Source organism: Lontra canadensis, unplaced genomic scaffold (assembly GCF_010015895.1).
Source record: "Lontra canadensis isolate GAN:19392208 unplaced genomic scaffold, GSC_riverotter_1.0 scaffold13, whole genome shotgun sequence".
NCBI classification, from domain to species: domain Eukaryota; kingdom Metazoa; phylum Chordata; class Mammalia; order Carnivora; family Mustelidae; genus Lontra; species Lontra canadensis.
This window is the reverse complement of record NW_022631007.1, coordinates 24,614,545-24,624,168: the sequence shown is the minus strand read 5'-3', so window position 1 is coordinate 24,624,168 and position 9,624 is coordinate 24,614,545.

The following is a 9,624-nucleotide window of genomic DNA, read 5'->3' as shown; positions in this document are numbered from 1 at the left end:
CACAGACAGTGTCTAGCTGTCAGCTATTTCAGGGTCTACCTCACCTTCAGAGAACAACATGTCCTAAGGGCTCGGACTTCTTAGGGTGACTCGTATCCCACAGCTGGTGGAGGAGATGGTATCAAGATAGCTCTTTTGACACCACACAGAACATACTGAGATAGGTCAAATATGCTCCAGAGTTCTACATGGAATTGCCTGCGGTGTTTAAAGTTCGCGTGGCAGTTTATTTTCTCAGTCCAACCCCCCACCTTCCATTCCACAAGGATGGATCCCTAAGAAACATCCTACTTGCTCAAGTCTCTATTAACATCCAATTGCAAAAAATCCGATCTACAAAGAAAGATTCCTCATGGTTATGAGGAGATGAAGGACTTTCACTTTTTATGTAGTACTGATCCATTTTACAATGAGCCTATTAATGCTTTTCCTTTTCACATGTAATCTTATACAGGAATTATATTACGCACGTTATTTTATCATTCTGCAAAACTTTGGAAATTATGAACTGAACTTGAAGCAGCAAAGAAAAATCTAGCCACTTAATTAAAATGACCAATTCCACTTGAAACTTTGAACAGAAAGAAGTCAAAATTGCAACTAAGAGGTATTTGAAAAATAACTATAATGAGCATGTTTTCTACAAAAAGTTATGACCATTCTCCAAGGTGTACCTCATAGCAGATTCATGAGCAAAAATACTTTTATTTTTAAAAAGCACAACTTGAAAATAATCGATTAAACATCCAATCCACAGAGTTAAGAAAAAAACTAAAAAGTAGGAAGGAGAAATCAATCATGGAAAAAAATGAAACTATCAAATCAGATAAAAGAAAAAAATACTAATTATAAACATAATGTGCCCAACATGGAGATAAATAGTACGTGGATAAAAATCAGTAAGAAAAAAATAAATAGCAAAAATATTCACAAGCAAGTAATTTAGGCATGTAAAAAAGATTATTACTATATATGAAAATGATTTTAAACAATTAACTTATAACTACATAGTAATAAATATAGCAAGCTGTAAGGAATTAATGAAGTTGAGAAAATATAAATTATTAAAATTAATCTGAGAGAATGAGTACATAAATTGCCTTAGAAGAAATTGAAAAATACTAGAATTTGCAAATAATTATTGAGAAATTATACCAACTTCAAATGTTTTCATGAGTGATTTGTGACTGAATTTTAAAGAATAAATAATCTATATGTCAGTTAGATCATACATATTCCATAGCCTAGTGGAAAGGAGTTAATTAATTAATTTTAAGATGCTTTCATGGCCTTGATATAAAAAGCCTGTTTAGAAAAAAAAGGGGAGGGCATAACTGACAAGTACATTTATAACTATATGTTTATTGAGCATTCTAGTTTTATGCTAAGGACTTTACATGTATTATACCATTTAACATTCTCAACCATCTGAAAGAGTAGGTTATTTTATTATCTCCACATTACACAAAAAGTGCGAAGGCTGAGATGGTTTGGACCAGTTGCCTAAGGTTACAAGCTAAACTAAGAGGGCAATGGGATATGAATTCAGATTTTTCAAGGATTAAACTATGAACCCCTGCAGTCTTACTCAAAATATCATAAATATGATATTAGAAAAATATCATGAGTGTCAAAAACTGATAAAATCACCAAATGTGCTATTTTCTAAAAAAGCAAAACTAATCCGACATTCTGATATCTGTGTATATGATTTTTCACATCAATAGTTCAAAAGGGAGAAAAATATTAACTCTCAACGTATGCTAAGAAGGTTATCAGAAATTTTTGAAATGCTTTTCTAATTATACAAAAATGCTACTATTCTATAAAGCTATGACTAGTCAAATTTGAGCTCTAGATACTAGATTTTTTTTTAACCATGGGTTTTCTAGCACTTGGCAAAGAGCTTATTATTATTATTTGCTTACATCAGACAACATTTCCTATAATGATAAAACATAAGTGCAATTCTTATTAAAATTCATAGTCTTTATATTCCCATATTTGTTGTTTAATATCAAATACATCAAAGAAAATGAAAAGAGCTATAATAAGGGACAGGATTATCATTATTTACAGATAATACAGTTCTTATTGTAGCAAAGTAAATCATCTGAACAATTATTACACTGATTAAAAGAGTTCAATAAGATGATAGGTAAGAAAATAAATATTCAAAAATCAGGAGTTTCTTAATAAAAGTAATAAGCATATAGAAATATAATGAAAATTTTTCTTTCACAGTGAAAATAAAATCCAAATATTCAAAATAATAATCATATGCAAGTTCTAGAGAAAGAAAACTATGAAATTTTAATGAGAAAAAATATACATATATCCATACAAATGGTACTAATCAATGGATGAGATACTGATGCTGGTCACTACCAATGGGGAATCAATGTGTGAGAAATGAGTCATGAAACATTTTATATACATACAGTAGAACTCAACAGATATCACACACAAGTGGAAGAAATATATTACTACCTATACTGTCAAGACCATTAAAAAAATTCTTCCTCAAGTTGGAAAAATAAATGAGTATATTGAACATGACCTTTGCATTAGAAAATTCTCAGGCAGATATGTGAGGAAGAAAAGGAAACTTTTTGTTACACCGTTTGTATTTGTTGATGAGGTAAAAAGACACCAGTGATTTTCCTCTAATCTATTCATTAAAGCCTTTGCACACATTAATTCTCCCAGAGTAAAATAAGAATTCAAATGGCACTCTTCCATACAACACTGCCTCATTTAATACTTGAAACCTGTTCTTAGAAGATTTAGCTGCAGTTTGTTTTTCTTCAAATGTAATTTTGAAGTAAGTTTCTTAAAAAAAAAAAAAAAAGACAAATCATTACCAGGGGTGGGGGTGAGGGGGAATAAACCTTCATTTTGATTTTCTTTCTTGGTTTAGAACTTTTTTTTTAACATCTTTTTTTTTTTCCCTCTTAAACAAGACATAGTGCTAAATTCAGGTCATTCCCTATGTAAGGCTCTGTACTAGCAACAGGGTGATATTCTTAATCTTTTCTTCCGATTGCAAGAAAAAACATAGGAATTCACAAATACTCAATAATTTAATAAGCATTTCTTAAGCCAATGTATTTAGAAGAAAGGAATAATTTGTTGGATTATGTTATGAAGAAAAATAAGTGAAGCTTTGCAAAGGGATGAAAGAAGGCTGCTCAGGGGTGAGTTATTTATAGAGCATTATCAGGGAAGGATTCGGAGGCCACTGACAACTAAGCAGACAAGGAGGACTTGTGAGTATGAGCCATTCATTTCTCGGGAAAAATCATCATAGGCTGAGAGAAAAGCATTCACAGAGGCCCAGGGCAAGGTGCCTATCTGAGTCCCGGGACAGAAAGGCAGCATACCTGATAGGAGATAAGGTGAAGGCTAGACAGGGATCACTCATGGGGAACTTTGTGGGCCATTGAAAGACTTGTAGTTTTACTCAGAGAGACATGAGAAGTCATTGGATGGCTTTAAGCAAAAACAGTGATATTACCTCACTTTTTGTGAGGATCACCTGTTTTTGTGTTGTGACTTAACCTTAAAGGAACAAGGGTACAAGTAAAGAAGTTAGTTAGGAGGCTATTTTAAAGAATGTAGGCAAGATTTCATGATGGCCTGGGCAAGAATGTCAGTAGTGGAGGTCATTGGAACTGTTGGATTTTGAAGAACTCACAGTGTGACGTGCTCTTGCTCAAAACCTGAACTGGCTTCTCGTCATACCACAGTCGGCAAGTTCCTCCTGGGTTGGCGCTCCTTCTCCCACTGATTTCCTGTTACTTTTTTCATGAATGGCCTCTTGTACATCAAATCTATTCACAAACGTGATACCTCAAAGAAGTCTTCCCAGAATAGCCATCTTAAATATACCTGCATTATCTCACTCTCTTCTTACCCTTTTCCTTTTCACTCCGTAGCCTTTATTAACATCCATCTTTATAGTACTCATTCTCCCTCTCCACTTTTAAAACGTAAACATAAGAAATATATTTTGAAATGGAGAAAAATTCATACAAGCTTCACATGAAATTTGCTACTGATGTTAGTTATGTGACATTCCCAGGAAAAAAATATAAATCTTAGAGACAGTAAGTGAATTCTATAGTCATTTACAATTTGTGTTCTATATCTTGCTCATTATGCTGCTTTTCCACGGATTCGATAATTACATTTAATCATAAATATAAGAAAAATTACTAAACCTACATGTTGTATCTGCCCTCATATTTATGATTTCATCATGTCAAAAAAATAAATTTCTATTAAAAAACAGAGGTACGTAATTATGAGATCCATTACATCAGTGATGCAATACTGTAAATGTCTTTTCATCACTGAGTATGTTCCTGCATTCTTAAATTAATTTAAGAAGTTTACTGAAGACCTTGGGGCCCAGTTGGTTAGGAGTCTGCCTTCAGCTCAGGTCATGATCCTGGGTCCTGGAGCCCCCAGAGGACTTCCTGCTCAGTGGGAGTCTCCTTGTCTCTCTCCCTTGGCACTCCCCCACCCCCAAGGGGACTCTCTCCCACTCTCTCTCTGTCTTTCAAATAAATAAATAAACTCTTAGGGGAAAAAAAAGTTTACTGAAGACCTTATATGTACAAAGTGACAGAATTCAATTAGATATTACTCTTGCCCTCAGAAAGCTTTTAGTCTAATAGAGGGTAACATATTGCTATCAATTTCAGAATCAAGGCCTTAATAATATTGAGACTTTTCATCTATAACCATAATGTTTCTTCATTCATTTAATGTTCTTTAATTATTTAAATCAGTGTTTTAGCATACAGATCTTGCACATGGATTTTAGATCTATTTCTAAGTGTTTCACAGTTTTGGTATTATTTTAAATGGTACTTTTTCCAATTTTCCTTGAATTGTCGATTTTTTGCTGTTCATATATTGTAATGCAATTGACTTTTGTATATTGTCATTGTATCCTATGACCTGGCTTAACTCACTTATTAATTACATTAAATTTTTTGTAGATTCTCTGGAATTTTCTAGAGAGACGATCCTATCAATCTAAAAATTAAGACGGTTTTATTTCTTGCTTTCCAATAGATATGAATTACATTTGTTTTTCTTGTCAATTGCATTTTTAGAATCCCCAGTATAATGTTGAATAGGAGTGGTAGGAAAAGATATCCTTTCTTTATTCCGTGTCTTTGGGGAAAAAAAAAAAACAGTATTTGAACCATCAAAAATAATGTTAACTCTAATTGTTTTGTAGATGTACTTTGTATAGATAAGGATTTTCCCTTATATGCTATGGATATTGTGACTTATAATTAATTGGTTTATGGATATTGAACCAGCCTTGGATTTTCAGGATGAACCCCACTTATCATGAAGTATTTTTTTTTCCTTTTATATATTATTGGATTCATTTACTAGTATATTATCAACGGTCTTTGTATGTATGTTCTTAAGAAATATTGGTCTGTAATTCCTTCTTGTCTTTTCCTTGGTTTTAATAGCAAAATGATGCTGACCTCATAAAATAAATAGTAAATATTAACTTGTTTTCTATTTTTTGAGAGATTGGAATTATTTCTTCCTTAAATGTTTGGTGGAAATTAATAGTCAAGGAATGTTGTCCTGATGTTTTCTTTGTTGGAAGCCTTTCCCCTACAAATTCAGATCCATAAATAACAGAACAGTTCAGGTTATATATTTCTTCTAAAGTTAAGTTTTGATTGAGACTTTTATCCATTTCCTTAAAATTCTTGAATTTATAAGCTTAAAGTTGCTCATAATATTCCCTTATTATCCTTTTATTGTCTGTTAGATCTGTAAGGATGTCCCAATTAAATTGCCAGTACAGGTAATTTTGACACATTTTCTCTGTCACTTGTTCTCTGTCAGTCTCTGTGCTTAGTCAATGTTAACTAGAAGTTTATCAATTTTATTGAATGCTTCAAAGAATCAGCTTTTGATTTTATATTCTCTGTTGAATTTTTGTTTTTAAATGTAATGATATATAATCCTATCTTAATTATTTCCTTTCTTTTGCTTGCTTTGTATTTAATATTTGCTTTTAATTTCTTAAGGTAGAATGTTAGAATTATAATTTGAAATCTTCCTTGCATAATTCATAGTATGATTTTTATTTTTATTTATACTAATTATATAATCATATTTCATTATGATTATCATTATATAATCATATTTGAATCATAATTATATAATAATTATATTTTACAATATTTATATGTATCATAGTTGTAATATTTAATTGATTTTCCTTCAAAGCACTGCTTTAGCTGCCTCCCTTAAATTTTGAAATGCATTTTTTAATGCATTTTAATTTCATTCAATTAAAAATGTTTCTACTTTCCCCAATGACTTGCTCTCTGACTAACTTTTTTTTTTTTTTTACTAAATAAATATGTTGTTGCTTAATTTCCAAATAATTCAGGGTTTTCCCAATATCTTTCCCTTAATGATTTCTACTTAAGCTCCCCCCCTTTTTTTAAAACGTCTTTTTAAAAAAAAATATTTTATTTATTTATTTAACAGACAGAGATCACAAGTAGGCAGAAAGGCAGGCAGAGAGAGGAAGGGAAGCAGGCTCCCTGCTGAGCAGAGAGCCTGATGCGGGGATTGATCCCAGGACCCGGGATCATGACCTGAGCCGAAGGCAGAGGCTTTGACCCACTGAGCCACCCCGGTGGCCCATTTTTTTTAAACTTTTTTTTTTTTTTTTTTTTTTTAGTATTTTACCTCCCCATCCCCCTTTTTTTTTGAGAGGGAGAAGAAGAGAGAGGGAAGGAGCAGAGGGAGAGAATCTTAAGCAGGTTCCACAACCAGCACAGAGCCAAGGTGAGACTCGATCATGACCTGAGCTAAAATCAAGAGTCAGATGCTTAACTCACTAAACCACCCAGGCAACCCAGTACTTTAACTCCTCTTTCATTAAAAAATAGATTCTATATGACTTCCATATATGATTTCATATCAATATATGATTTTTTAGAAGTTTATTTTATTGCTTAACATGCAGTTTATTTTATTGCTTAATATACAATTAAGCAATTTGGTGAATATTTCACATGCTCCTTAAAAGAACATGTATCCAGCTATTTCTCTATAATCATCAATTAGGCCAATTTGATTTATATTGGGTTTTTCGGGGGGGTATCTTTATGTCTTTTCTGATTTTCTGTGTACCTTTACTATTTATTATTGAGAGAAAAGTATTGATATCTCCAATCATAATTTTGGAATTCTCTGTAGATTTTGCCCTTCATTTCTATCAATTTTTGCTTTTATGTTTTGATGTTTTGTCAAGCAATGCATTCACTTTTAGGATTGTTATGCCTTCTTTGTGATTTCACCTCTTTGGTCTTCATAGAATATCCCTTTTATCCCAGATAAGTCGTCTTATTTTGAAGTACACATCATCTATTCTTAGTCACTACAAGGTTTTTCTTAAAATAAATGTTTATATAATTAATCATTTTTGTCCTTTTATTTTTAACCTCTCTGTATTTCTGTATTTAAAATATATTTCTTTTTTTTCAAAGATTTTATTTATTTATTCGACAGAGAGAGAGAGAGATCACAAGTAGGCAGAGAGGCAGGCAGAGAGAGGGGGGAAAAGCAGGCTCCCAGCTGTGCAGAGAGGCCGATGGGGGCTCCAACCCAGAACCCTGAGATAATGACCTGAGCTGAAGGCAGAAGCTTAACCCACTGAGCCACCCAGAAACCCCTAAAATATACTTCTTGAACACAGCATATTTTTATATCTTGCTCTACTCTTTATCTAAAAATCTAACAATCTATTTCTTGTAAAATCTTTGTTTAGATAATTTGCATCTAATTTACTATAATGGTTGGATTTAAAAATCTATCAACTTCCTAGGTTGTTTTTTTTTTTTCTGTTTAGTTATTTTCTTTCTTTTTAGACCAGTTTTAATGTACTTGAGTATTTTTTACAATTCTTTATAAAGTGTAATACATTCTTAGTATATTTACAATAGACCACCTCTTTTCTTTTAGATAAATAAGCAAATAAGGTAAAATACCTTAATTCTCCTAATTTCAGGAAATCGTGTCTTTGTGTGGATCCATGTTTCTGTATGGCATTGTAGTCCTTATGTCTAAAAAGCTTCCTTTATAATTTTTTATAATGCAATATACATTTCCTCACTTGGGGAAATCAGCAATATGAAGAAATTTACATTATTAAGGGGATCTGTACCAGGAAGAGAGCTACTACCAGAGATAAGTTTTACCTAAAAAATTATGTGCATAACAGACAACTCTGGTTTACCAAACATTTCCTTGTTTCACCTTCCAGTAAATTTAGTACCACAACCACAGAAGGCCCAACCCCCTATCTCTTCCTTGGTTCAGAATGGTATATAGATCTGAAAGAGTGTGGGTGCCTTTTGAGTCTCATATTTTTGTGGAGCTCCCATATGTACATAATTAAAATAGGTTGTTTTCTCCTGAGAATCTGTCTTTTGTCAATTTAATTCTTAGACCAGCCACAAATCCTCATTCATCCTTCTCTCCTATAACCATGTGCTTAAAGTATGGACTGTTTTCTGGGGGATTTTTCTCAGTATCACTTCTCTCCCCTCAGTAGGAACTCTGGGACCTGCTCCCCGTAATTGCATCTCGGAGAGGGTCTGTCTCCAGGGTCTTGCCCCTCTATGAGAAGACAGACTTCGCTTGTAACCCAGTGCTATGGAACCTCCTGCAGGCAAGGGGCAGGAGGTCTCTGCTGGCCTGATTCAGTACCTGTTTTAGGCAGATCTGTGCCACAGTGGCACAGTGACAGAAGACCCCTGATAGCTTCTACTCAGGAAAGTTTCATTCTGCTTTTTCAAGAAAAATTGATTTTTTTTTTTTATTTTACCTTTCCCCAGCCACTGCATGTCTTCCACTCTGTGGTGGTGCTGACCAGCTTTGCTGCTAGATCCTCACCAGCATAATGTCTTTGTTCTTTAGAGGAAAGAGGACTGAGAGGGACTTAGTGCTTTTCCCTGCAGGATCAGCCTTTCCTCTCCTACAGACTTGAAATCCTTTCTCCTTTTTTTTTTTTTTTTTTTTAAAGATTTTATTTATTTATTTGACAGAGAGAGAGCACGAGCATAAGAAGGGGGAGCAGAAAGCAGAGGGAGAGAAAGAAGCATACTCGCTGCTGAGCCTGGAGCCTGATGTGGGGTTCTGGGTTCAATCCCAGGACTCTGGGACCATGACCTGAGCTGAAGGCCCATACTTAAGGACTTAGCCACCCAGGTGCCCCACACATGAAATTCTTAAGGTAGTTTTTCCAGCCTCCTGCCCTGCCCTAATCTTTCTCCTGTGCACCCTGGAAGGTCATTAGAGAAGAGCCCACCCATAGATGTGAACTCTGCTTGTGTCTGCAGCTCCCAGGGATTCTGTAACTTCTAATCTCATGCTCTCCCACATTCATCCTTTGTCCGTTCATTAGAAATTTTAGGTGAATTCTTCTTCCTATTTAAAACAAAGCCTCATCTAATTCTTGCTCCGGTAGGTAGCCACTGTTCTTGTCCCACCTCTTAAGGTATCTCCCTTTTGTGAGATTTCAGACTATGTTGTTGCCTTGAGACCTCAGCTTTCTAGTAG